Below are 27,970 nucleotides of genomic sequence, written 5' to 3' on the forward strand. Positions count from 1 at the left end.
TACCTCCTTCTCCAACAGTTGATTTGGTTCGCTTGGGAATCTGGGTGGTAGAAGGTGAACACTTTTTCTTAATGGTCGAGCTCTTCTTGACCGTAGACTCATAAAACTGATCTGTGAAAACAGAGAAAACATGCCGCTGAACTATTATTTTGGCCTCCAGTGGTCAACCTTAAACTGAGTATGAACCGTAATTCATGCGTGTCACACAGCAGCTTGCGCTTCAAAGAAAAGGAAAGCATTACCCGCATCTCCAACAGTGGTTTTGGTTCGCTTGGGAATCTGGGTGGTAGGGGACGAAGACTTTCTCTTAATGGCTGAGCTCTTCTTGACCACAGACGAATAGATCTGATCTGAGAAAGAAAGAGGAAAAAGACGCTTACTGTGTAACTATTTTTTTTACCTCAATAACATACAAGAAAAACATGCACAGAAAAACATAATGTCCAGTGGTCAACCTTAAAAAGAGTATGAGCCGTAATGTTCTAAATGAGCAGGGCACTGGGTACGAATTTTAAAAATTGATCAAATTGAAAAATGAACCCTGAGATCTGAAAGAGCATCCAAAAATTAGTTTATTTACAAAATTTGATTGTTATTGGTTTAAACACATAGGTATGGTTCACTTTTAGAAATCGTTAAAATAAGAGAGCTTAGTATGGATTGGAGGGGCAGCTGTCCATCCAATCCATACTAAGCTCTCTTATTTTATCGATTTTTAAAAGAGTACCTTGCTTTTGCGCTTAAACCAATAACTCAAAAATTTGGTTTAGTTACTAATTTTTGGATGCTCTTTCAGATGACAGGCCCAATTTTCAATTCAATCGATATTAAATATTTGTACCCAGTTCCCCGCTCGTTTTGAACATGGCTAATTCATGCGCGCCATACACCTGCTTGTGCTTCAAAGAAAAGGAAAGCATTACCCTCATCTCCAACAGTCTTTTTGATTCGCTTAGGAACCACGGTTGTAGTAGAACATGAAGACTTTTTCTTTCTAGCTGAACTCTGTTTGACCGCAAAGGCATTAACCTGACCTGTGAAATCAAACAGACAAATATCGCTTACTGCCCAAGGGTTCAGCATTAAGGTGGCTCTATAGGGTAATCACATCTGATTTGACGCGCGCAAGTATTATATTTTGAAATCTGGTTTTTGGATTCGTTTTTACTCCTAGTTCGCTCAAACCTGTCAAATGCATGCAATAAGCAACGATTAAATAGCGTTTACAACCATCTCTGTTAAAATAATGGGTTTAAGTCGTGAAAAAAGACCACCCAAACAAATGCAGTTTTCTTCAATGTCCTTCGGTGAAATCTTGAAACATTTTCACATTATGTAAATACTACCCGGTTTAGTTCAAACAGGAAAAGAGAAGGTGTTGTAAAGGCAACATCTTTGTTATTTGCAGATTTGTCTTTTACCTCTGCGTAAAAAAACTGGTCTTGCTATTATTTAAGCACTGGCATGCGTAAACGTTAAAACCGCTGGACCTGCTTGAAGTGTTTACTGGGAGTTTGATTCAATTCAATGGGGAAAACCTAAAAACTTATAACATAAAGAAGTTTAACCCTTTCACTCCTAAACGCGCATTCAGGCGCTATTTGGAGGTGCAGTAATTGATTTACTTGTGACGTCATCAATTAGCACGTCAGTGGAATTTCGTGCTAAGAATCTCATAGAGCTTGGATCGACCTTTCTACAGGACTGTTCATTTTGAATATCAGTTGCATTCTGACAGAGCTATTAAATCAAAGAAAAACAAAATCCATTTATGGCCAGTACACCTGTAATTGGCCAAGGTCCCCTTTTCAGGGTTTTCCAATGATAATGCCAAAACTTTTTTTTGCCAAAAGATAGGATATGAAGAGTAGAAAGTAACGAGAATAAGACAGCGGAAAAAACCGAAGCAAAAGGGGCAAAAAAAAATTTGGAACGGTTTGGAAAGTCCAAATTTTGGCTTATGCGCATGCACCAAAGTCAAATATTGTACATTTTTACAGAGAATCTTTATCAAAATGTTGCTGAAGTGTAAAAAAAGTGCTTCTTTAGCAAAGTTTAGGTAAATTCAAGACCATAGCACCAAAATTTCAGTTTAGCGGCTAAAAAACGCGTTTTTAGGGAAAAATTTGGGAGTCAAAGGGTTAAACAGCATTTTCTGGCCTTTAAATCTAATTTGGATAAAGTTATCTTAATTAATATTCAAAAGCTTGTACCATGAGCGCGCGTGGTAATAAAACTACCTGCTCGTCACGCACCCACTCACCATGCAAAAATAAAAAAAATAAGCATTACCTTCATCTCCCACAGTCGTTTCGATTTGCTTAGAAACCTGTGCCGCAGTACATGGAGACTTTCTCTTTCTGTTTGAACTCTGCCCCATGGCAGAGGCATCGATTTTTCCTTTGAAAACAAGCAAACAAAGAAATGCAAATCAAAACAGAAAAAGGCAAAATCGGATCAAAAAAAAACTTTTTTGGCCTTTACTGGCAGAACTCTTACAGCAAAATAAACGTGCCAGCGGTAAATGTGACAAAGAGTGTAAATCGCGGTTCATGCTTGCCACACACGTGGTCACCGTTTACGTGGCGCCTGCAATAAGAACGAATTCTGAACACAACGTAGAATATCATTTCTGTTTCTTTTTCCTTAAAAAATGTGGAAGGAGTAGGGGACCTAAAGGTCTCAGCCCAAGGAAGTGTGCACGCTTTTCATGACAAAACACTCTTAACAGCCTTCTACATTTTCGTACTGCACCCAATAAGCTCAGCGACCGTGCCCTTTGAGCACGAGGAGAAACAGTCGCCATGTTTGAAGTTTTGTAGTTTTGGACTTTACCAGGAAATCTCCAACATAATGTAAGTTTTCCGAAAATGTTCAGTTTACACGATGTAAGATTTTACAAGCTTACTTATTGTTCGATAATATTTGGTTTTCAGCGAATCGTTAAATGAAAGAGAACAAGCGTAACTCGTTAGCGATCTTGATGGTTAGAATACGTGTAGAATAAAGTTGAGTTGTCAGAGTTGTGGATTTTGTGGATTTACGACTACATTTCATTCGATTATGGAGAGGAATTTACGTCATTCTTCGAAGAATAGCTTAAAATCTTCTGATAAGGTGCCTAAACTGTCACCGATAACATCAACTAGACCAAAGTCGACAAGTTCTTCGAGATCTTCAGAACTGAAGGAAACGTTGGAAGAGTAATGTAGAATTAAAGAAGCTCATGGCTGAACAGGCATTAGAGTTAGCACATTATGAAGCAGAAATGGAGAAGAAGAAAATTGATATTGAGATGCAAAAAAAGAAAATTGTTAAACAGATGAGATTTGAGGCTCTGTTAGAAGAGAAAGAGGTCGATTTATTAGCTGAGGAGGATGATGAGAATGCATCTATTTGTGAGAGGTTCATTATAAAGAGTGAGTTAGACCCCACACGCGCTCTTCAACATCCTCTCCCAAAGGAGGAACAGACAGCAAATTGGGTGGCAGAGAATTACCAGGCCAATACCAAAAGGCCACTGAATGACGAGGCTACTGTATTTGCCCCGCAATCAAAGAGAGACATAAAAGAGAACTTTAGACGTCCTGGGAACTTACAACCTAACAACACCCCACCGAATGAGAATGTTGCAATGACTTATGGTCTTGATGGAACAACTGATGAAAGAGTAACTGACACACCAGGAAATTCTCAGGCGGTGTTGTTAAGAGTCACAACACTTCAAGCAATGCAGCCGGTGAAGTTTAGCAGAAATGCAGCAGACTTTCCAGGTTTCAGGAGAAGTATTCGGGATAATTTAGAAGATGGACTATTATCTGCTACTCAGAAGATTGAATTCCTGCCCAAGTTTGTGTCAGGAGAAGCATATGAAGTGGTGGAAAGATCTGCTGGGTGCGCGTATAAAGATATTGTTGCGAATCTAGAGGATCGCTACGACCAACCAACTACAGTCGCTGCTGCCTGTATTGAAAAGCTGACAGTGGGACCAAAACTGGGAAACAGAGATTTCAATGGCCTACGTAATTTTGCAGAACATCTTCAGTGTGCTACCAAAAGTTTAGAAGGGGACTATGAACGCTAAGCAAGCACCACTGTAAATATGAAGCTCATTGCTGGAAGACTGCCTGACTACTTGATCAACAAGTGGGCAGACGTATCGTACTCTATTAGAGAAAGGGGAAACACCCCTGGTTTGAAAGATCTGTCCCAGTTTGTCAAGCGACAAGCTGCAATCAAGAATGACCCAGAATTCGCAGGTGTCGTTGCCATGCCAACTGCTGAGACAAAGGGAAACAGACCTCTAGCTGGATCACTCTCCTTCGCAAAGTTGCCTGGTTACTGAAATTTCTGCAGTGGATCAAGTGGTCCTCAGGAAAGAAAAAAGGAGAGTCAAGTACGCTTGAGATTACACGGCGTATCAGCCAAGAGGAGCTTGAGAAATCAAAGAGAGAAGTGGTCATGCTGGTTCAGAAAAGAGCCTTTCCGCAACAGGTAAAAGATCTCAGAGCAGGACGTCAGGTGAAGGTGTCGAGTAACATTGTGAAGCTTAAGCCAGTGATCATGAGTGATGGGGTCTTGAGAGTTGGGGGTAGGATTTCAAAGGCACCCATTTCCCCTGATGCTATGAACCCTATGATCTTGCCTAAGAATCATCACATTACAACCATCCTGATATGTTATGTACATGAGAGGAATGGACATTGTGGTGTCGAACAAGTTTTTGCCCTTATCCGGGAGCAGTTCTGGGTGGTAAAGGGAAGAGCAGCTGTAAAATAGGTAATTGGGAGGTGCATATAATGGAAGAAGGATGGCGCCAAGGATGAGTCAAGAAATGGGAGAATTACCAAAGATCAGGTTGACACCCTACGAGCCACCATGTACATATTCTGGAGAGGTTTATTTTGGCCCATTTTATGCGAAGAGAGGTAGAGGAAAGGTTACAGAGAAGCGATGGGGTGCTATATTCTTATGCATGAATTCTCGAGCTGTGCATCTTGAAGTTGCAAGATCACTAGAAATGGATGATTTCATTTTGCTGTTGACGAGATTTCTTAATCGAAAGGGTCATGTGAAGGAGCTTCGCTCGGACATTGGAACAAACTTCGTTGGGGCAGAACGAGAAATTAAAGAGGCTATTGAACGGATCGATATTGAGAGAGTGGATGGAGAGTTGATGTGTTTCACCCTCCGGGAGCGTCCCACATGTCCGGAGTGTGGGAAAGGCTTGTGAGATCAGTGAAGAGAAGTTTGAAAGCTATCCTTGGTAAAGAACTCATCAACGAAGAAGTTCTCCAAACAGTGTTCACCGAAGCCGAACGAATCGCCAACTCCAGGCCATTGACGAGGAACTCCTCAAGTCCAGATGATGATGAGCCACTTACACCTAGTCATTTCCTGAATATTCGTCCCACAGCGAATCTTCCCCCAGGAATGGTTGACGATAGTAACAAATTCAGTCGAAAGCGATGGCGCCAGGCGCAGATTCTCGCTAATCATCATTGGAAGCGTTGGCTTACATTCTTTGCAAGAACGCCAGAAGTGGCACAAGACACACAATAATTTGGCAGTTGGCGAGTTGGTTCTTATTGCCGATGACAATGTTCCAAGAAACCAGTGGCCCATGGGACGGGTAATCAATGTGTTTCCTGGACCAGACGGATTGGTTAGGAGTGCGGAAGTGAAGGCCAAAGGCACGACCTACAAACGGCCAATCACGAAGATTTGTTTGCTTGAAGGATCAAGTTCTGAAGAAGCTTTGTGAACTGAGAGTCTGACACAAGGTTATTGACAATGGACTATGAATATGCCCTTAGCATGTGCGTTCATGGGGGCGGAATGTTGTAACCTTAGTTTGACAATTTGTTGTGTAATTGTGATTCGTTCGTGTTGGGTAGCCTGTGGACCAAATAAGCTTAGCGACCGTGCCCTTTGAGCATAAGGAGAAACAGTCGCCATGTTTGAAGTTTTGTAGTTTTGGACTTTACCAGGAACTTTTCGATAGTTGTGTTAAAGGCATTGTGAAAGAACTGTTGATTGATTCAGAATCAGTGAGCAAGTTGATAGGGGAGGAAGATTTCCAAAAAATGAAGAGTTTGGATATTACCTTACAGATTCTTGGGAAGACTGAATTACATGTAGTGTGTGTATAATTAATGCACAAATTTTTTTTGCTGTGAACTTTAATGATCTGTCCAATAACACAGAGGACAGTGACCAAATTACTAGGTAATAATCCTAAACAATACCATTTCTTCAGTGTTAAAGATAATGGCTATAGCCATGGGAAAAGTAAGAACCGAGAGAATGAAAATTCACTTCAAAACAGAATGGCACAGCTTTGGAGCAAACACACCAGAAACATGGCAGACGTGACCCTTAAAGCACCGAGAGAGTGTTATGTCACTCTTTTGGGACTGCATTTTACTTCCCAAACTGCCATATGACACTCTCAGACATACATGCATTGTGACCAAGATAAAATTGTTCAAGGAGGATATCATAGAGAAAGGAAAGGTCTCACTAATTGGAGGTGTCCAGTTGTCGCTGCACCCAAGCCCCATAGGTAAAGCAAGTGACCCTCGAGTATACCCTGCCTTGGCGATCTACAGTCTAAAGCGAGAAACATGACATTGTTTTGCAGTCTAACTGGCCAATGCCTAAAAGTTTCATACCTGCCATGGGCTGCTGATTGACCACGCTCTGCCCTTCGACCTAAAGGAGCAATAACACGATAATTAAAAAAGTGGCCTGAGTGTTGTCACAGAATGATACATTCTTTACATGCAATAAATTCCAATAAGAGAAATCAGGCATTAAAAACATCAACAGCGGCAGTTACTGCCCAAAATCAACTTATTAGCCGGAATGACACCAATTAAATGTAATGGAAGTTAAAAATAGATGTTTACCTGATGCTTCTCTGGGACCTGGAACCATTTATCCAACCCAGGCACTTCGACTGTTTTCATACAAAATTCCCTTTCTTTGCAGATCATCTTTCCTTCCTTCACTTTTAGCAAATGCAGGCAGTCATCGTGAGAGCAACGGTCTGCTGAATGTTTGTTACACTTGTAACTGGTTTCCAAGCAACTGCTGCATGCAACACACCACTCGTACCGGAGGTTGCGAAAGCCAAATAGGTCACATTTCAAGTCTGCCAAGATACGATCAAGATTGTTGTGAACTTCAAACAGTTCCATTTCCGATGAAGCAGAAATCAAAGAAGTCGAACTAGGATCCATTTGTTTCAATATGACTTTGATGAACCTTTTTCTGCATATAAGGAACAAACTGTAAATGGGCTCCTTTCCAATGTAAAGCGTTGCTCCACCGTTGTACAGGTTAGGAGCCTCTTTGAAACCACAGTTATTGCACCAACCAATGCATCTTGACACAAGCTGATGAAAAAGGCCGTGAGGGACAAACCCATCCAGAAAATGGAGATACAGTGGGCAAGGGTCACAAGCAGATACACTAACTTCATTCAGGCCTGGAGAAGATGATCCGAGTTGGGCTGGCACGTAGTATCTTTGTTCGCCAGTTTCGCTATCTGGTAAAAATTTGCCGATCAACCCAAAGGTCTCCATCAAGTTCAAAATATCTTGCTTGGGAAGCCCTGTCCTCATAGGTTCAGCAAAAACGTGATCGACAAGCTCCATGTTTAGAATGCCACTTTCCTCAAGTTTGTCCCAGCACGTTCCTAATAGAGGATTCTACAGAACAGGACAAAAGCAAATACAGTAAAGAATCGTAAGGTTTCAGCTAAGCCTTTCCCCCACTCCCCTTCCCCCTCCCCATCCCTACCAATAACCACATAATTTGCTGTGTTTCAGCTGACTGCATTACGTTTACTGGAATTTACTTAGGAAACCAGTACACCAAATTAAAACAACCAGCACTTTACTGAAGTCAATGTTCAACAAGCAACAGACGTCTCGAAACTAATAGATTCTTAACTGGCAACAACGCCAATCACACATAATCAGCCGTAGAAACCTCGTGCCCATAGTCTAATAGGTGTTTTACAGCTGGGATCTGTTGCTCCAGAACAGCTCTGTTTTGCATCCAGTCAGAATATGACTGATCTTATTACGCACGTCCATGCCATATGCTACACCATGGTACGAAGGCAATAGTTTACGATTATGTGCGTCGTTAAACTTAGTCAGTTAATGTTTAAAATAGGCATGTAAATTGACATATCTTACCCCTTTATCAAATGGTGGCACGGTTATGAGTTGCTTGAAAAGATCAATCAGCCATTGTGCTTTTAGCACTACAGTGCTGCCATGCTTGACAATTACTCCTAGGTTATGGTAAAACTCCAACATTGCTTCTACTTCTGTCTTGTCCCGTATCCGACAGACTTTTTTGATGACAGTTTCGAGCTGTCCAAGTTGAATATGATAGGTTCCCTTTTTCACTAAGGCCTCAACAATTTTCTCAAAGTGGAACCACCTGCATATAAGAAACAGAGACCAAGCGGGTAATTTAAGAATTTAACAAGAAGCTTGAGAAGCTTAAAATCGGACGGTTAATAATTAACTATCCGCTTTGACTTGAAAGGCAGGGTTCAGTACAGCAGTCCGAGGTTTACGTAAGTCACACAGGTAAAAAGGTAAAAAGAGCAAAAATCAAAACTTGGGATATTTTAAGGTGCATCCAGGGCTATAGAGACTACTTTGTACACAAAATTTTTAAAACAGCCAGCATAATAATTGTGACCCTCCATAGGAAAACATGTCTTATCGAACATTGTAAATTAGTAAAACCGGGTTTCAAAATGGTTTCAAACCCCCCGAAACCCGGTTTCCAAAGTGTTTCAAAGGGTTTCATGAATTAATTAGTAAAAATCTATTTTCAAACTTCGATTCTATTTTTAATTAGAGTTGCTTGTAAAGTCGATTCTCTAATCTCACGGATTCTATAGCCTTAAAATGTTCTTGTGTTGCACAATGAATCTATTACTTCTCCACAACAGGCGCTGACCAATATTATTGACGTTGAGGACTGGGACCCAAGCCAGGTGAAAGTATATGGGATCAAATAACTCAGCTATTGACCTTGGTAAGGTTAGCATGAATTTGAACACAAGTAGTTGGGAACATGAGTTACTAGGGAGGGAGATATTTAATATATTTACGACCAACAGAGAAACCTTGAATGCACTTAACTAGAGTACAAACTACTTTATTCATTTACATGTTACAGTTTAGCTTAAAAGCCTGTGCACTAACATACATGTAGAACAAGCACATCTCAACCTTCGCTTCCCAAATATTTTTTCTTTTTTATTAATTTTTAATTAAAAAATTTAAAAAAATTGCACTAAACCTGAGTACAACTACTTTTAACAGTTAAGCTTAAAAGCCCGTTCACTAACATAGAACAAGCACATCTCAACCTCCGCTTCCCATGATAATGATTTTCTTTTTACCACTGCCTTTATTAAAACTGAAAAAACGAGAGAGCTGATGTGACACGTCACAAATTTGGTTAACAATAGACGAAAAAAAAAATACTTTCAGCTCCATACCTGATTGGTAATTCTTCTTTCATGTATGGCTCCAGATTCAACACCTCCAAAATCTTCTTTCGCAGGGCTTGAACTCCATCATCTTTCAATGAATTCTTGTTTTCAATACTGAAAAGTGGCCTAACCACATGTTCCTGATATTTCTTTTTAGTTAAGCTCTTCTGGACACATCGAAACATCTGTTCGACATCTTCTGCAGGTGTTTTGGCATGCGTACCTACAATGAACACTGGAGGGCGGAGATAGGATATGTTCCCAGGCCCTTTGACAATTTCATCTGCGGTAGGCCTAATACTGTGTACAGAAACCAACCAGGACAAGAGATTGTCCAAGTTGGTCTCCTGGTTTGGGTTTTCCAGCCTCTTTTCATTAACTCCTTGTACAAAGTATGGTTCTGCTTCTTTGTTCAAATCCTTGCTCAGGTTACACACAAGAATGAATAGTGCTCGAGGAGACATGAATACATGATGGGAGGCGTAGTAAAGATGCTGTCCAGCAAAATCCCACAGACTTAAAATGTATTCTTAAGCTTTGCTGTCATTCTCAAATTTCAGATGCTTTAAATATTCCACAACACGTTGCATGACATTCTTTTGAAAATCTTTAGTGGTACCAACATCAAGGTCAATATCGGCATCCTCTTGTTGAGTTAGATCAACACTGTCATCGTCCAGCAAATTGCTGCCCTCCTGGAAAAGGTAAAGAAGGTGTTAGCAAAAATCGGACAGTAATACCGTCGCTTGCATCTAAGCGTGAACACGAGCCGCCGAAACATGATCTAATTGGGTATCAAACATGGCATGTTTCGTCATGAAACATTGAAGTTTAGCAGACTGTAACAGCAACTGTCACGCTCAAAATGTTCACCATAAACACTGAGAACAGGCGAAACTTTGCACCAGAAGTGATTCAAGTGAACCTGCAAATGCATATCGGCACAGATCAGGATCAATTTGTCGGAAGAAGTCTTGATATCCAATCTTTCCGCCATTTCGACTGTTTCGAAACCAGAATGTGTTGAAGTTTCGGCGCGAAAGTTGCCGTTACGGTCTGCTAAACTTCAAACGTTTGATGACCAATCATGCCACGTTTAATACCCAATTAGATCATGTTTCGGCAGCACGTGTTCACGCTTTGATGCAAGCGACGGTAATGGTAAGTATCGAAAACAAAGAAACTATGACTGCTTGACAAACACATCCCATGATTCACAGTATTAAAAAGGCTTATTGCTATGGTTCTATCGACCAATTTTCAACTTGTGTGTAACCACCCATTGACTTCTAAATCTGTCAAAAAGGTTTACTGGGGGAACATTTTCACTGGACCATCTGTGACGTAATCACGTGTTAAAACAAAATAATGCTAATAAAGTGGAAGAAAGTCTGTCTTTCGAATCAAACGGAAAAAAGCACGATGTAATGAATTGGGCCAGAGATACCCGCAATAAACTACAAATCTTTACTCTGAATATTAAAGCGGAGCTAATCACCTTCCCTACCAGTCGGACACTTAAGTTAAAGAAAATGTTTACTTTCCTGGATGGACGTTTCAGTGAAAACTTTTTCAACGAGAGAAAAGGCGACCGAAACCACAAAAAAAAAGGAGAAAAAAAAAGAAACCGTAAAGGGCAAAAATGGTGTTTTGTCTGCACGTGACCCAATACTTGCCTCAAAGTGGTTTGCATGTTCACAAGAGTTTTTCGCGAGTTTGGCGATAATTCTCTTCTGATAAGGGCCAGAAATAGGCAATTATTGCAATTCACAACCCTTTAATTGGAAGAATTTCTAAAGTTGTTGATAGCCTCGTTTGTCATCACTTTGGATAAAAATTGTCATGTTCCATTGCTAGAACTTTAAATGATGCTAGTAGTCAGTGGTATTTAACCTTAGACAGTCAGGTGCTGTCATCACCATTCTTTTCCTTGCTTTAGGTAAAACCTTTAATACAATTTAATAAATTGTATTCACTATAGTTCGCTGCAAAAAATTTATAAATTCTCGGCATTCCAAATGCTTTGCTGGTTTAAATCCTATATTCTCGATACAAGAGAGATATTTTTATTGTAAATAGAATCCGCCTCCCCCTTTTTTACGACTGAATTTTTAATTCAGGAGTATAGTGGGTAGCCCGACTTCACTCACATGGTCGGTCGGTCGGTCGGTCGGTCGGTTGCTCCATCAACTGTAAACTTTTTGATAAGAGAAGTAAGAGTGTAGCCAGGCGGCCATAAAAAGGCTATTTTTAAGGTTTAACAAGAAAGAAAAAAGCAAAGAACCAAAATGCGGCTGAAAATTATGTGTGGAAGGTACTTGACCGCCGAAAAAGTGGACATTAAGAGCCGCAAAAGCGATGCACCGATCAATCTCTTTCGTATACTTACCTGAATCAGTCTATATGTTAAGATATATTTATTGACAGCGATATTACTTTACGGCTTACATGTAAATTGCTTTTATTCTCCAATGTATACCTATGGAGCGATATAATAAACAAACCATTTTTGTGCTACGGGGTAAAAACAAAAAAAAAAGTAAAAAAAAGCACTGACACCTCCAGGGTTTTGAACTCACGACCTCTCGCACCGCATCCTGAAACCTACCCGACTGAGCTAATCCGACCATCTCAGTAACGTGAGATGAAAAGATCCAATAGACGTTGTGGGCTCGACCGTCGATTGTCTACAATTGTCAAACGTTTCCTCGTTTTTTTTTTTTTGCTTTTTTAATTGCATCAAAGAAATGTTTGAATCACCTTCTGCTCATATATATTCAAGGTATGTAAACCAAACGTAAAACTTGGTGAAAAAAAATTCAGTCGTGGCTCGAACAGCTCTTTGATTTCTTTTTTATACTTTTTTTGTTCCCGAAGATAATAGCATTTTAGGCTACTCTGTAATTCGAGTATAAATAAATTCATGTAGTCTACATGTACATGTATGGTGTGAAGTCAATAGGTTTTCATGAGACAATGCAAATTGCTTGCAAAGTACTCCTGGGACTTAATTACTATTTGAAGATCTTTATTATTCCGGACCCTTATTGAATTGTATTTAACACTGAAGACAACAACATGAAACAAACAAATTATGATTTTATTGCTGTTGATTTTATGCCAGTGAATATAATAAGACCGAAGGGATTGCAAACGTTTAATAATAAAAATTATTTTACATTTTTGGTTGACGTTGTCGTCGAAGTCCTGTTGTTCTTGCTGACTAAAGCTCAGAGGTTTCTTGGTAACTTTGATTTATTTTTTGTTTAGGACACATCAATAGGCCATTTCCGAGTTACCCTTTGCCTCTGTTTCAAAACGAGTCCATGTGCGAAACCACTCATATCAAAATGAGTTACACCCACTGGCCCATTTTCATACAAATCAATATCATTTTTTTTCAATGGTTTCGCACAAAGACTTGTTTTGAAACAGAGGCAAAGGGTAACTAGGAAATGGCCTATTCTCCCTGAACAGTACTGTCAAAATAATAAATATTATTAAGCACCGGCAGTGGTTTGATGTCTGGCTCACCTGCTCCTTGAAATTGGAACAGTCTTTTAAACTGAGAATGCTGCTTCTGCAATATGCTGGCTGCATTGCAGTTAAAAGTTAAACAAGAGAGAAACAGACGGTATTATAGACGTCTAACTCTGCAGGATATACACATACCTTCTTCTTCGAAAATTAATTTTTTTGAGTGTTTGAATATCAACTTCAAATAATTCTTAAAAGTGTGGTATGTTCATGAGAAAAAGAGGTAAAACAGAAACATATCTTTTCAACATTAAAATAAGAGCTTCATTTCCTCTGTTAATTCATCATGACTATTACCTGCTCTTCAGGAGAATCTTGGTAAGCCTCTGTTTCTTTCAGGTCTTTGGCTATTATCATTGCTATGTCTTCAGAAAACTGAGACACGCCAGGTTTCTTCTCTTCTGTGAGCTGCCAGTTCTTAACTTGGTCAACCTCCACTTCAAATTTCGATGGATCAACTTCAATTCCTTCAGTACTGTCTTCTCGAGGATCAAAAGGGATGCCGACAAGCGATTTCTTCAGCTTTGTTTTTCCAGCACCAGCTTGACCAATAAGCATAATACGACCACGGTGAACTTTTACCTTTCCATTCCGCATTGCATTTTGAAAGGCGAGCACAGCTTCACGCCCCTGGACGCGGATCTCTGGCGGGACTGTTGAGTCTGAAGCTTCAGGCACTGATAGGCAAAATCTTTCGGCCAGATCATAACGACCTACCAAAGCATTACATAATGAGTCGTATAAAACTTTGTAAGTTGCAGCTGATCCATTCTTTAGTTTCCAATGTAACAACATCTTATACACCTGTTCGGAGAGTTCGTCATTTTCTCTCTGAAGCGCATATAAACTGGCTTCTTCTATTCGTAGCCGACGGCCAAGCGTACGCCAGCTTGCACCAATTTGAAGTGATAGTTCTTCTAGTTCATCATCGCTTGGGGTGCCTTGAATAACTGCAATTTGCAAATTTAATAACATTTGTCAATTCAATAAGTTGAAACATAAAAATAAGTTATTACGCGTTATCAATACTGTCAAAGGTTTATCTGAAAACATTTTGTTGTGTCATGAAATTGTACTCGTGAGAAACTCCAGGCTTTTGTTTTTGTTCTGTCTTCATATGGCCGCATTTGGTTGTGAATGCTGCCTTAATGGCCTGGAGCCATTAAGGTCACAGAAAAAAAAAAGGTAAATAGGAATTAATTACATTGTAGCATAGTTTCAGAACTGATAGCATTTACAGAAAACTCACGAGTCTTTATCTACACACTTTGAGTCCACTTTTTTATGCTGCAACGAGATTAATTAATTTATTCGTATTTTGAGGCATTTTAGGGCCGTTTGTACGAATAAATTTCATGCATGTGCTTAATTAATTCCTATTTGACTTTTCCTTTTTCCTATGATAACCCTTTTGCAATTAGGTGTATGAATGAAAAAACACACACAAAAAAAAAGACTACATTCGTCCCTCAGCTGTCCCCATAATGACAGTGTATTTCTTTTGAATCATAGAATGATGCAATTGTAGGGCTGTCCACAAGTTGTTCGGTAAATTTTTGCCAACTATTTAAAGCACATTTTTCCCCTTCAGGCAACTCAGTTTTCGGGCAAATTTCTAGACCAGAGATTTTCGAAGATTTTCCGAGTGTTGTTCGAGGGCCATACGAACGTTTCTGCAAACTCGTCAGCAAATATGACGTCATCGATGTCTTCGCAATTTTTCTCAGTGAAAGAAATCCTTGTAATTCAAGACATTTACGTTTTGCAGGCCAAAATGATTTTGGCCTTAAAACATCATTTAGATACTTTCGTTGAAGTAAAATTGCATGAAAATGCTTTGAAATCTTATCTTTGAAGGGAAATTAGCATTATTTGGAGTAAATTTCTTAATAAAAAGCAACGTTTTGGACTTTTTGGAGAAACGTTTTGGGAAATTTGGAGCAACTTGTGGAAAGCCCCAGCAATTGTGAAATAACATGAACACGTTGTATGTTATGCAGACCACGAAGCTATATTATAATTGTATAAATAGTAATAACAAAGAAATGTGTTTTTATAGCAGATTCTGTCTACAAGAGTGACTATAAAATTTAATTACCTTGAGGTGTGGTCATTTTGACTCACTAAGGATCCAGTGGAGCATTCACCCTTTATCTCTCTTTCTAGTGGAGTTACGTACCCTACTCTGAAACAAATTATGGAAACAAACATGAAATATTATTCAAATTTGATCTCAAGTTCAGGTCTGATAATCACCAATTGCGACTCATTTCACCCATTTGGGGGATCTTACGTTTTGTCTGTTGGAGGCAGAAGGAAGGGGGAAGGAAGGGGGGGGGGGGGGGCTAAAAGTGTGTGCGCAATGGTTCAGAAACAGTATCTGAGGTAAACATTTTTGCCTCGGTGGCATTCTCGCCGAACCCAGAGCTTTCGTCCAATGCGCAAGATCGAAAGCTCTGGGAAACTGTGACTGCAAAGACTTTTCATTTAGTCAGCAACACCTGTCGCAATAAGGTAATCAACATTCGACATTTTAAATAAGAATACTGAACTTTTTTTTTTTAAGATTTATTTTTTATTTTATTCATTTACTGAACATGGATCACTCGAGTGTTCGAGTTAAATTCAGAAGTTTGTAAAGAAGACTACTACTGCTAAGTACTACTCTCAAATAATAAGCGAAACCCACAGAACAGGAGGCGGAGATGATTGACCTCCACCAAAACTCAACTTTTCTACTGACTGTTTGCTCTGAAGGTCACGTGTGATTTAGAACTGTAGTAAAAGTATGTGCGCGAGCTAGTGTTAGGAGAAAAGGTACCCTGTTTTGGCATGACTGAAATATATTCCAGTTATAATTAAAAGAACACGAGGCAGTCTGCACTGTTCCAATGATACATTTGTATGCATTAATCGAGCCTTTAACAAGCTTTCATGAATAGTGTTGACACATGTTCTACCATCAGTCTAGAAATAGAAATACCTACTTGAAGTACATGTACTTAAATGACTGCATTTTGTAACTCGAATCAGTGAATTTTTTCTTAAGTTATCTAATTGGGGGACTTCTTTGCAAAAGCGTAATGTGTTTGTTTGGTCTTCATTTCTCAATTTTACCTCCATTCAATCAGGAATTTCAGACTTCCTGACTGTGGAATAGATACTTCAAACAATACAGAGTGAGCTTGAATATTAAATGAGGATAAGCTGACAAAAAAGAAAGGAGAGGTTAATTATTTTATTTGTGTTTGTATTCGCAGTGGAAACGCTTTTCAAAATCTGCCTGATCGCGGGCTGGTGATGCATGTTCGTTCAATCTGTCAGTGACATGGCGGTTCTCTAAGCTTTGTTGAAATGGGAACTGGGATTTGGGCAAATTTTCACTACTAGGAAAATGGGATGTGGTTCACTGGGACTGGGAATCAAAAACAAATAAACAATAGAACTAGGACTGGGATTCCGGCAAAATTTGGGCTGGGAAATGGGACTTTATATCCGCCCCCCTTCAGGACCCTCTTTGTTTGATATACTCTACATCTGTACTATCCGGAGGTTAGAATTCATTCAGTATGGGTTCGAAACGCAGATTTACCGGCAAAGTTTTTGAAATCCAGCTGAGATGTACAATTTAAGGCCAGGTCTCAATATTGCACCATTTGTCAAGGTTTGGCAGCGTTTAATTAATTCAATTTAAAACTTTATTAGAACTATGGGCCAAGAAGAGTTTTTCTTTAAATCCTTCAAATGTAAATAAATTAGCAAAAACGAAACAATGTGAGTAACAAAACAATTAAAGTACTTACAGTTATTGAAAGCACCTTGAGCAATCATAAGCCAAGCTCAAACTAAAAGAGGTTTTAATGATATACAAAGGCTAAATTTGGACGTTGAAAGCAGCTGAGAAGAACAAAAAGAGATTGTTATTGACCAGAATTACGCAATCAAAGAAAACAATAACCGCAGACACAGTGCTCGACACTAACTTTTTTGGATACTAGGCAATTGGCTAGTAGGTACAAATAATCACTAGCCCACAAGGACAAGTCACTAGCCCCACCCCCCCCCCCCCCCTTTAAAAAAAATAAAAACAGCCAAGTTTGAATCAGCTAATCTCTTAGCACTATATTTGTTTGAGTCCACACAAGTACATCTTTCCTTCACTGAGACGCAGCAACAATGCTATCATCCAACTCGGTTAAGAATTTCTTGACCGTGGATCACACTTCTTTTTCTCTTCATGCTGTGTGTGGTCCTCTGGTGAACAATGTAAATCTGGCTCACGATTATCGGCCCTTGAAGGCAGTTTTCTTGTAGGTAAAGTGTTACAAAAGCTTGAAATCATGCTCGTGCGGTCGCTCGCGCGAAAACCCCAAGATGGCCGACTTATTATGGCTCTCTCCCAGGTCCCTTTCGGGTGTCATGGAAGCGAGGACAGAGGGTCTTTTCCAAGATGGCGTCAGGTTTGCGAGTTGATCGTACGATATATACTAGTTATGCAACGCTTTTGAGTGGTATACCGTGGAATATCCCACGAGTCACTTGTATTTTCGCGATATACACACGAGCCTTTAGGCGAGTGTGTATACGAAGAAAATACAAGTGACAAGTGGGATATTCCATGGTATACCACGAGAAAGTGTTGTGTAACTATTTTATACCATGCCATAGAAAATAAGCTGACGAAATTTCTCCGGGACAAAAGATCGCAGTGCACGATGGGAAGGTTGAGTTGAATACTGTCGAATATACAACGGCTTTTCTGTACTCTGATTGGCTGTATTTTCTATGGTATAAAAATCCGTATGCGATGTGGGTCGCAAGCGCTCTGGTTTAAATTACTCAAGCTATGAAACTAGATCCTGATGAAGGTTTCTGGGAGAAAAACTTCCCAAGTTATAGAGTTGTACTTGATTTATTTTTCCACGAATCTTACTAGTCTATGGGCTAGTAGGAAAGTACTTTTACTAGCCAAGCATGAAATTTTACTAGTCCTGGGCTAGTGTACTAGCGTTAGTGTCGAGCACTGATTGCGGAAAAATATACAATGAAATGAAATAATTCGGAAACTGACGTTATTATTTTCCCGTGTGTCTCTACTCATGGTCAACCAGCCCGATAGGAACGGCTGAATGTTTCCTAGACTCTATTACAATTCATTCTCACAACTACAGTTTTGCAGCATAAGTTGAAACAGTATCTGCTAAGATCTTTTTTTAGCTTCATGCATGCGTAGCCATCCATGATGACCCCCTTTGGCCTGTATTAAATTCAAGCATTAAAATGAAATTGTAAAAATAATTTGCATGTGAAGGTGCCTTTACATTGCATCAAGCAGTTTGCCTAGATAAAAGCCTCCAGATCCCTCTAGTTCAATTGGAACCAAGATCAAATATGAATCCAAGGCTGCAAGCCGTATTGAAAGAGTTATGCTGCAAGTCAGAACATATGCAATTAGTGCAAACCTGACCTGTTTTAAGAAGAGAGGCTTGATAAAAATAACTGAGATAAACAGTCTAGATGGGCACTTGTATTAAAGCATAATGGTCAGCTCATCATCCAAAACGTATGTTGTTTATGGGGCAAAAGGCAGCCTTAAAGGCAGCCTGAAGTCAAAAACCTGTACGACAAAATGAGCAAAGAAATCCAGAATCAGACCTAGAATAAGCATTATCATGCGCATGTGGCATATTCTAGAGCGGGAATCCATGGCCGAGTGAAGTTGAAAGCTGCGAGAGAACTTTTTTCAACCCTCAGTGAGCAGAAAAAACTCTTGAAGACTCTAAAACTCGAGAAAAATGAATTAATTGGTCCAAAATACTGAGAGCAAATGAGAGTAATTTTACTGGCATCATCGTCAGAACAGGGTGGGAAATTATATAAGCCAGAACGAAAGCGAAAGTTTGAACTCGTAACTCATGATGGCCAATGAAAGTTATTGTGATACGAACAAACACATTAGCTTAATTTTTTAACGGCTTTCATACTCGATTGACCCGGTCTTCAACAAACTTTAAATCAGGGAAATCAACTAGCAGCTATAATGGCTGCGCTCACATCTAGACTACTAACTATAGTTAAGACGGGCATAACTATAGTTAGCTAGTTCGGTAATGTGACCGCTTCTCTGTTCACCCTAACTATAGTTAGAAAATTTACGCCTCGCTGATCCAAAACAATACAGACTAACTATAGTTATACCCAAGCAAGGTTCATGGGTTAGTCTTAAGTTTAAAACAAAAAACCAATCAGAATGCGACAATTCTTTTCGCACGTGCGAGATGAACATAAATATGCAAAACAAAGCGTGAAGGGAAGGGAAAAAAGAAAAACAACATGCCAAGAAATTACATACATGTACCTGACACAAATGTTAGCAAAAATAAAGCTTGAATTCTTCAGCGTCTAGCATCCTAACTTCATTTTATTTTCTTCAACGCTGAGATGCCGTGCAAAAACAGAAAAAAATAGAGGAACAACTAGACACAGATCAACAACAAGGGCTGTCATGAATTAATTTAAATTTGGAATTATTCAAAAGGTAATCAGAACTAACTATAGTTAACTGCAATGTGACCGCTTAGACGACCGAAAGCACTAACTATAGTTAGGTATGACGTCACGTAACTTGAGACTAACTATAGTTAAACTTTAGTTACGTCGTAGATGTGACCACAGCCAATATTATGCACCTATCAATGTTAAGCCCGAGGGGGGGGGTCGGGCAAGGGGTGGGGATTTTGACATTTTCTATAAAAAATGTCAAATTCCCCACCCCCGGGACAAAATAATTGGTCAAAATCCCCATGAAAGGTGGTCAGATGTCCTTCAAACCTTCTATATATGACCAAAATCCCTACCCTGGGGCCATCACGTACGATCAAAATCCCTACCCTGGGGACCTACCTCACGATCAAATTCCCGTGGTTAGCCCGACCCCCCCCCCCCCTCGGGCTTAACATTGATAGGTGCATTATAGGATCTTATAGAGCATTGATAGAGCAACAAAGTGAGCGTTACTAACTTCTTCTGCCAGTCGCATTCAGTAGTTAAGAAAAAATACTTGGATCTATAAGCTCTTTTTCTTCTTGAACAGTTCTTGCTAATTCTGTTTTCATACATTGAAACTTAGTTGATGTGTCTGTTCGCTTTATAATAAGTTCCATTGGCAGGTTTGTTGTGCGTTTGTAAGTTGCAACTGGGCTAATCGTAACTCCTTTGGAGATAAGGAAACAATTGAAGAGCGTTCTAGCTCTTAAATTTACCAACTCTCGTCTTACCTCAGTGTCCTTAAATGAAAAACAGTGAAATTCTTGTCTTCCAAACTGTAGTTTGAGATTACTAATACTATTCAGCGAGCTTTGCTACGTAGTATCTTCAACATCCATTGTATTTTCTGTTGATGTTCAAGAAGCAGATCCAGCTTTGCTTGTTCGTGACAACTCACTCACTTGACTGACAGTTTTCTAGACTGCAATGCAGGCGTATTTTAGCGATCGATCGCATTTTTCCTTGAAGTTGTAGAGATCGATCGTTCACTCCAACGGGCCGCCATCTTGGTTCACACGAACGCGAGCGAAAACTGGGGAGAGTGCAAAAACCCCGTGCGTGGGTGGGGGGAATAGGGTTGGGCGAGCACCACCTCGCACCACCTTGGATTCGTACTCAGGAGAGGATTGGGGAGCGGAGAAAACGAATCGAGAAAGAAAGAGTCTTGGGAACTAGGCACATTGGCTCATTCCCTTGTGAGATTCAAGGGAAGAGTATTTCTTTGGCAAAACGATTGTCCTTGTAAATCTACACAAACTAAAAGGTTTTGTTTCTTGGCCATTTCAATTTCACCAGAAATAAAATACAAACAGCGGCAACAAACATAACACATGGACTACGCATGATCTGAAAACAAGAATCTAAAATTTACTTGACGTTTCGCATGCTACAGCACGCATCTGACGGTTACAAAAAGCGAAAGATTTTAAAACTTAAAAATACAAATTAAAGCGAGGTACTGGTAACGAGCTAAACAAAAATTAACCACAGTGATAACAATTGGTGAGAGCGAATAAAGCCACAGCTTTTCACTGCCAACATTGTCATTGAGGGTGGGTTTTAAGTCTTTTAACTACATATTATTTTAAGATATTTCCAAAAGGGCTCTATTGTAACAAAGATTGAGTTGGATTTTTCTTTTTCGCGCGGACATCGGTAGTATTTACTTAAAGCTGGTATTACATACAAATTGAATTATATCCGGTAGCCAAGAATTAGCAACAGGAACTGAAATGCATGATATTGTTAAAACTTTAATATATTCACTTAAAAAAGGCCGTGTAATTTTTAAGCAATTTACTATATAACATAGTAACTTCTTCTAGCTATTTCGTTTATTTATGTACAAGGTTCTAATATAATAGTCCGGTAGAGACTGCATCCGTTTACAGAGGCATGTCGCAAAGATAACGGATAAAGCAGCTTGTGCGAACCAAGAGAAATGATCGAATAAACAAAACTTTTCATTCCCATTTTAAAAAACAAAATTCCGTAGGAGTGATTATAAGCAATGTGTTCTAATATTGTAAAAAATGCTTTTTATGCTTTGTTAATATAGTTATCAGCCTAAATAAGCTGCAGTTTAGCAACAAAACTCTTCTGCTAAGTCCCTACGGTTTACTAATTCATGACATAAGGCAGCACGTAAGACTTCGTAAGTTGCATCAGAGCCCATCTTTTTTTTCCACTCAAACAACATGCTCAACGCCTTTTTATCGTATTCTTCATTGTTCTTGTGGAATCCAGTCATCTCTCCCTCATGAAATCTCAAGCGACGACCAAGCTTCTCCCAAGAGTTCCCAAGCCTGAGTGACAACTTCTCCAGCTCATCCTCTGAAGGTGAACCTTCTTTGACTGAAATAAAGGTTTAAAAATATAAAAAGAGGTTTACACAAGTACTGCACCGCAAAAAGAATCCTACAATACGCTATGTTTGTGAGTTGGTTAGTAAAAGATCGTCGTTTAGAAAATAATAGTAGGTAAAGGCCAAGACTGGGTCGTGCCAAACTGTCTAATCTTGCCTAAGTCTATTCCCGTTTCTGTAGCACTATTAGCGACTACGAGTATTTCTACCACCTGATCTGGAGTCTAGTGCACTGACCATTAGGCCACCACGTCTTTCTCGCCTCTTTTGTCACCCTGTTTTCTAATCATTTTAAATTGTTGAGAAGCTGAAATTTAACCAGGCGCACTTTCAACGCAACAGATTAGTGTATTAACCCAAGTGTTGCGACCTTTACCTCAATGTTAGCTAGTTCATACGGCGTTCTCGGAATGATGTGCCATAGCGTCTGTACGAAAATTTAATTATCGGTTACTGCAGTGCTATTGAATTCTTAAGTAAAAGAAAAAGACGAGTTGGCACACGATAAAAATCTACTTGGCGAAGGGGCTTCGAAAAAAAAGTGGCGGAAATGAAGTGTGAAGGACGATTATCGTCTTTGAACTAATGGGCTTAGGAAAATAACCAAAGTCTCGTGCCGTAAATAGCTACGCAGGAAGCGTAACAGTACAGAGACAAATGCAAAAGTAACAAATATATAGCCTATCTAGGAGCCTTTAGTTTAAGTTTGCGAAAAGTAATTTCATCATTTATCGCGAATTCATATTTGTTTACAAAGTTTTCAAAAAGTGCTTAATTGTTCTTAAAAAAACAACAACAGAGGGACGTTAAGGGCAACCCCCCTCATCAGTTTCAAATGAGCCGTTGATTAAATCAACGGCCCGTTCGACTGCACTGCGGCCGGCGTAGTCTACGTTTTTACGCTGTCACATGATGTTTATTGGCGAAACTGCTCGTAGGCTTGCGGACCTTTTGTTTCGCTTTACAACTGCGTTCAGTGGAGGGCTACAATCAGAATCCCCGCTACCAAGGGTGGATTCCCCGTTGCCGAACACTTTAACCATCCCGAACACAGCAACATCCAAGACATGAAAGTTTCTGTGGTAAGACAAGTGAAAAGAGGAAGGGCAGTGCGACAACAAGAGAAGCGACTCATCTTCCGGCTGGAAACACTAGCCCCAAGTGGTTTGAGCATTAATTATAAGTTTTAATAATTTCTCTTTTCGTTAAGAGAAGGATCGCGCGCGCAACATTTTTAAGCGCATCCACATTAGTACGCGTGCATTATTGATTTAATCAACGGCTCATTTAAGACTGATGAAGGAGTTTTCCCGAAACGTCTCTCTGTTTTTTAAGAACAATTAAGCACTTTTTTGAAAACTTTGTTTACAAGAGTTGCAATTTAAAGTGCTACACAGCAACAATTTATTTATTTATTTATTTATATTTATTAGCCTTTCCATTTGTCACGTTGGAGGGAGAAAATTGAGAACGTGATCGCTTATGCTTTAAATTCTCCCATCTTCTCTCAGTGCGTTACATTGCTGACAAGCTAAGGAAAAATTATTTGAGCCATTCCAAAGCATTGGACGTTGTACAACGTGTGAGAGCATGGCCAGAAAATGATTTTTAACGATCACTAGTTTGTTTAGCAAGCTAATGGTCAGATCGAATCAGATTTCGTAGCACGCCTGAAAAAAATTAAATATGAACGTTACCTTCTCTGGGTCCACGGGTGTCTTGGGTGTTAGAACTTTGTGTTTTGACTTCAGTTGACGGCTGCTCTATCACAGGCTCACCTTTCAATAGTAAACAACAAGCATCATTTTATGCTCTACGCCATTAAGCCATAAGAAAGTAAAAAATGGAATTTGGCCTGTCAACAACTTGGCTGTAAGCATGTCAAATTATTCTTTTTTCTAATCTAGGGTGCAATGACATTTTTCACTGACTGGTAACTATTTTCCAATAGGATATCCTCATCAAGGTTGCATGAAATGTGCTGAGATGGTTCTGAATTTCTTCTAGAGACAAGCCGGACAAGAAGAAGTGGGTCTGGATGAAGATGCTTGAAACTCTGTTATCATTATTTTTTTTAGTGATTTCTCAGCTATCGCAGCCTGTGTCTTTGTAATAAGTAAATTTTGCAGAGCCCAGAGCTCAGCTTTCAGTAAAAAACGCGTCACATCTCAGCTGATAGGTAATATTTTGATCAATTCTCAGCAATCCGTGAAACCCCATCCAGAACTTCGGATACCAGAACGGGAGAAAGATTTTTGATTTACTCTAGTCCAGCTCGTCCCTTACCCTGCAAGCTCTACAAACTTTCCTGGGCGATTGTTCCTACACATTCAACAATCCTTCGCCAAAAAGCGCCCCCATTGAAGGCTAGTGTTGGTTGCTTTAAGTACATCTATACAAGGGTTTGACATATAATTTCACCTTCACTCTCCACGACCTCCGGCGTATTCTGCTCAGGCTTCTGGGTGCTAGACTTGTCTGACAACTTTCTTGACTTCGAGGCTGACTCGCCTTTAAGATATAAAATAACTTATTATTCATTGGTCATTATTGCTTGATAGTTATGTTAAGCTGCTCCAAGTCGTCCTCTATAGGCGAGCATAGCAAACCGAAAAGCGTCGCAAAGCGGCGCGCAGCGAGTCGCGAATGACGACATACCTAAACCGCGCGTCAAAGGACTTCTCTTCACGTCAACAATTTAAATTGAATAATAAAACGATAAAAATTTAACCCCATATAGAGCAATAACGGCGACTGAATTTACATGTTAGAGCCCGGGAAACCCCCCTCCCTCCCATCCCATTCGGCGCTCTTTCCACAAGTATTAGACACAAAAGTTGCTTTGTGATCATACTGCAGAAATAAAGTCATTTCAGCAAAAAGTTAACACACCAAAATATTAGGAATAAAGTTACACATTTTGGTCATTATTGGTTGATAGTTATGTGAAGTTGAAATCTACACACGGACCTTTTTGTATTAAAGAAAACCATGGCATTTTGGCTTAGTAATAAAGTTACACAAGTTGGAGACAAAATATGTCACCTGTACCTGAATCCGTGGAAACAAAGCTGGATGCTTTTCTCTTTAAATTTGGAGCTGACCCATCTGAAAAAACAAAGGAATTTCAAATTTATTTTTTGTTGATATTATTTTCTTCACTATCCTTTATTATTTTTTTTTTTTAAATAAGGCTGCATCATGTAGGTGTATTCTAAGTGAATGTTGAACAACTGTCCTGTAAAGTCACGTGGAGTTAAGTTTCTCACTGGCCAATTTCTAAGCAGAGTTCTTGCAACATGTACGAAGGGATAACCAGGATTTGTGACGGTTTGTGAAATACTACTAGAAAGCTTGCGCTGTCACAAAGCTAGTCTTGAATTTTCTCTGCAGAATGATATTGCCAAATCTCCTTGTTATTGACAGAACATGAATCAAACTACACTACACTATACTACCCTACGTTACACCACACCACACCACACTAAACTACAATATTCTATGTACTAGTAAATCATTATTAGCTAACCTTAAAAGCAACACACAAGAAGTTAAATTTCTTTTAATTACTTAGCTTTTCAAAGGAACGAAATTTCGTACCAGTTACTATGCTCTTAGCAATTTCCACAAGATCGTTGCACTGTTTCTCCCAACTGTACTTCTTCGCATATTTGGTGCGTAGTGTGTCAGATTCCTCTAGTCGAGTTTCTCTAGCTTTTTTCCAGACCTTCTTGATTCTCTCAGCCCATACACCTGGATCCTCCGAATGAATGACACGATCTGGACCAAATGCAACGTCGCCGAGGGCTTCTCCTAATCCCGAGTTTCCACCTACAAGAATGGGAAGACCTGCTGATAGGGCTTCAAGAGCTGCCAATCCAAAACCTTCTGTCCTTGAAGGCATAATGGCGAGATCCACCTCACAGAAGAGGTCTTTCAATTCCTCCCGGCTTTCTAGAAAGGTCCTCACTCTCAGTCGACTTGGAGGTATGTCACACTGCTTCAAATTATCTGCAACTTCATCTTGTTGTTTGTTGGCTGCACCGACAAAAATAAGGTTTGCGTTCTCCAGCTTGCCAACAGCTTTGGCGGCGATGTCAAATCCCTTTAATTCAAAATCTTCTGCATCACCTCGGCCAAACGCCAACACTCTACATCTTTCTCCGTCGTGAGTGGCCTGCTCTACACTTGAAAACTCATTGAAAATGCCAGGAGTAAGAACAAAAACCTTCTGGTCTTTCTTGCTTCGGAGGTATGAGCGATACGCTTCTCCCAGTTTAGGTCCCACTGCCACCACAGAGTCAGCCAACATGCAAAGTTCCACCTCTTTCTTATGCTTCTGTTCACCTTTTGCAATGGGTTCAGAGTAACTTTTGAACATTCCCAGCTCCTCAGGGTCAGTATGCACAAATTGAATCCACTTACATCGGTGGCTTTCTCGAATTATTTGCGCTGGACGACCAAGTACTACTCCGTGGCCAATTACGATGTCAATTTCGAGACCCTCCGGTGGATAGCAAAGCCAATCCTTTTCATCAAAGGCAGCTTTCTTTGAGGCCTGAACGAGAGTGATGTTGTTACTGAGTGCTTCATCTTTTTCCTCCTGGTTACATCGTGGGACAAAGATTGAGACGTTTGCTTCAGGGTGTTTAGCAAGCTCTATGGCGAATACTCTGTTGAAAGTGGACAGTCCCCCGTGTTTTGAGCCCCACTCCGAGGCCAACAACGTAAAGTTTATCTTCGTGGAAGTCGCCATGGACGCTGACTGTACAAAATTTTACACAATCTGCAAGAAGAATAAAAAACGCCAATACTGACAGAGCTCTAGATAAAATCAAAGTCTCTTCGAGATATCGACGTTTTTGCATGAAGTATGAGTCGAAGGTTTATCCTGTGCATTGTTCTTCGAACTTATCATTACAGTTTCTTTGTAGTTTAATTTAACAATTTCCTATCTTCGCGGAGGAAATGCAGCCATATAATTTTGTCAAAAATGGCTCGTTCGCGCCGGGTATTTATACACATATTCCTTAACATTACACAAATAAACAGTGCAAATTTCAGCGAGATCTGACAATTCTATACTTTAAAACTGCAAGGACCTTTCGAGGCAGTCGATTACGGCAGCGAAATTAGCAAATGAAACAGCAAAATATGCGTTCGACGCTTTGTTTTTGCGACGCTATATTTGAATTGTTATAGGTAGACCGCCGTTCAATGTGTTCAAGGCCGTATCGTTACGATTGCTCCATGAAAAAGCACGAAAAAAAAAATACGGATATTTCCGACTACTGTCGGAGAAAACATTGCGTAAACAAATCGTTACACCCAAGCTGCGTTTTGTCTAGGCTCGGCGAGGGTCGGATATCAAGACCCAGGATTAAACAAAAGCCACATATACAGTGAATGCTTTCGAATTATATTTGAAGATGAAATACGAAAGAATTTTGCTGTCTTTGACTGAAATTCCACTCGAACTGCGTAGATACGATCGCATGTTGTAAAGCCGATTCATGCAACATTTGCTCTCAACGCGATGTAAGTGCTAGTGATTATTTATTCGTGTTTTAGTTACGCAATCCATTGTTTGCGCGACGCTTTTTATAGATCGCCTTTCAGACACACGTGCTTTGAGATAAGAAAGCTGACATGTCACTTTTAAAATTGTTATATAACGTTTGTAAATGTGACAAGTCACGTTTTTTCCACGAAATCGCAAGTGATCACCCACAGCGGAAAGTAATCCCTTGAGAAATTAAAACAGTCCCTTGAGAAATTAAAAAAGTCCCTTGAGAGTTTACAAATATGTGGTTCCAAGTGTTGTCTACTAACCCCTATTCTACCAGGATAATACGAGCAAAATAAGTAGTCGGGATTCAGCACTCAAGTAAAAGAAAAGAGATGACGTATAAATGGCTTAATACGCGTTCAGTTTGGTACTGATGATGCCGGTACATCGGAGCATGTCACGCGATCCGGTCTCGCGGTAA

At 39.7% G+C, this 27,970-nt stretch overlaps 1 protein-coding gene and 1 pseudogene across 2 annotated transcripts in view; both read right to left on the bottom strand.

Moving 5' to 3' along the window:
• Positions 1–27,778, bottom strand: part of LOC144648548 (uncharacterized) — a 28,766-nt pseudogene extending 988 nt beyond the window's left edge. Inside the window, exons 1-14 of the transcript XR_013569709.1 lie at positions 25,581–27,778; positions 25,032–25,088; positions 24,402–24,491; positions 23,678–23,758; positions 21,707–21,970; positions 13,367–14,019; positions 9,539–10,227; positions 8,211–8,460; positions 6,912–7,715; positions 6,675–6,714; positions 2,293–2,400; positions 924–1,034; positions 243–350; positions 4–111 (exon numbers count right to left, since the gene is read on the bottom strand). The product of XR_013569709.1 is annotated as an uncharacterized LOC144648548 (transcript). The remainder of the gene's footprint in view (positions 1–3; positions 112–242; positions 351–923; positions 1,035–2,292; positions 2,401–6,674; positions 6,715–6,911; positions 7,716–8,210; positions 8,461–9,538; positions 10,228–13,366; positions 14,020–21,706; positions 21,971–23,677; positions 23,759–24,401; positions 24,492–25,031; positions 25,089–25,580) is intronic.
• LOC144650445 (death domain-containing ATP nucleosidase-like) overlaps positions 1–27,970 on the bottom strand; it is a 123,374-nt gene that overhangs the window by 26,118 nt on the left and 69,286 nt on the right. The gene's annotated exons all lie outside the window — the stretch shown is intronic.

This window comes from Oculina patagonica, chromosome 4 (assembly GCF_052425735.1).
Source record: "Oculina patagonica isolate OP01 chromosome 4, crgOcupat, whole genome shotgun sequence".
Lineage (NCBI taxonomy): Eukaryota > Metazoa > Cnidaria > Anthozoa > Scleractinia > Oculinidae > Oculina > Oculina patagonica.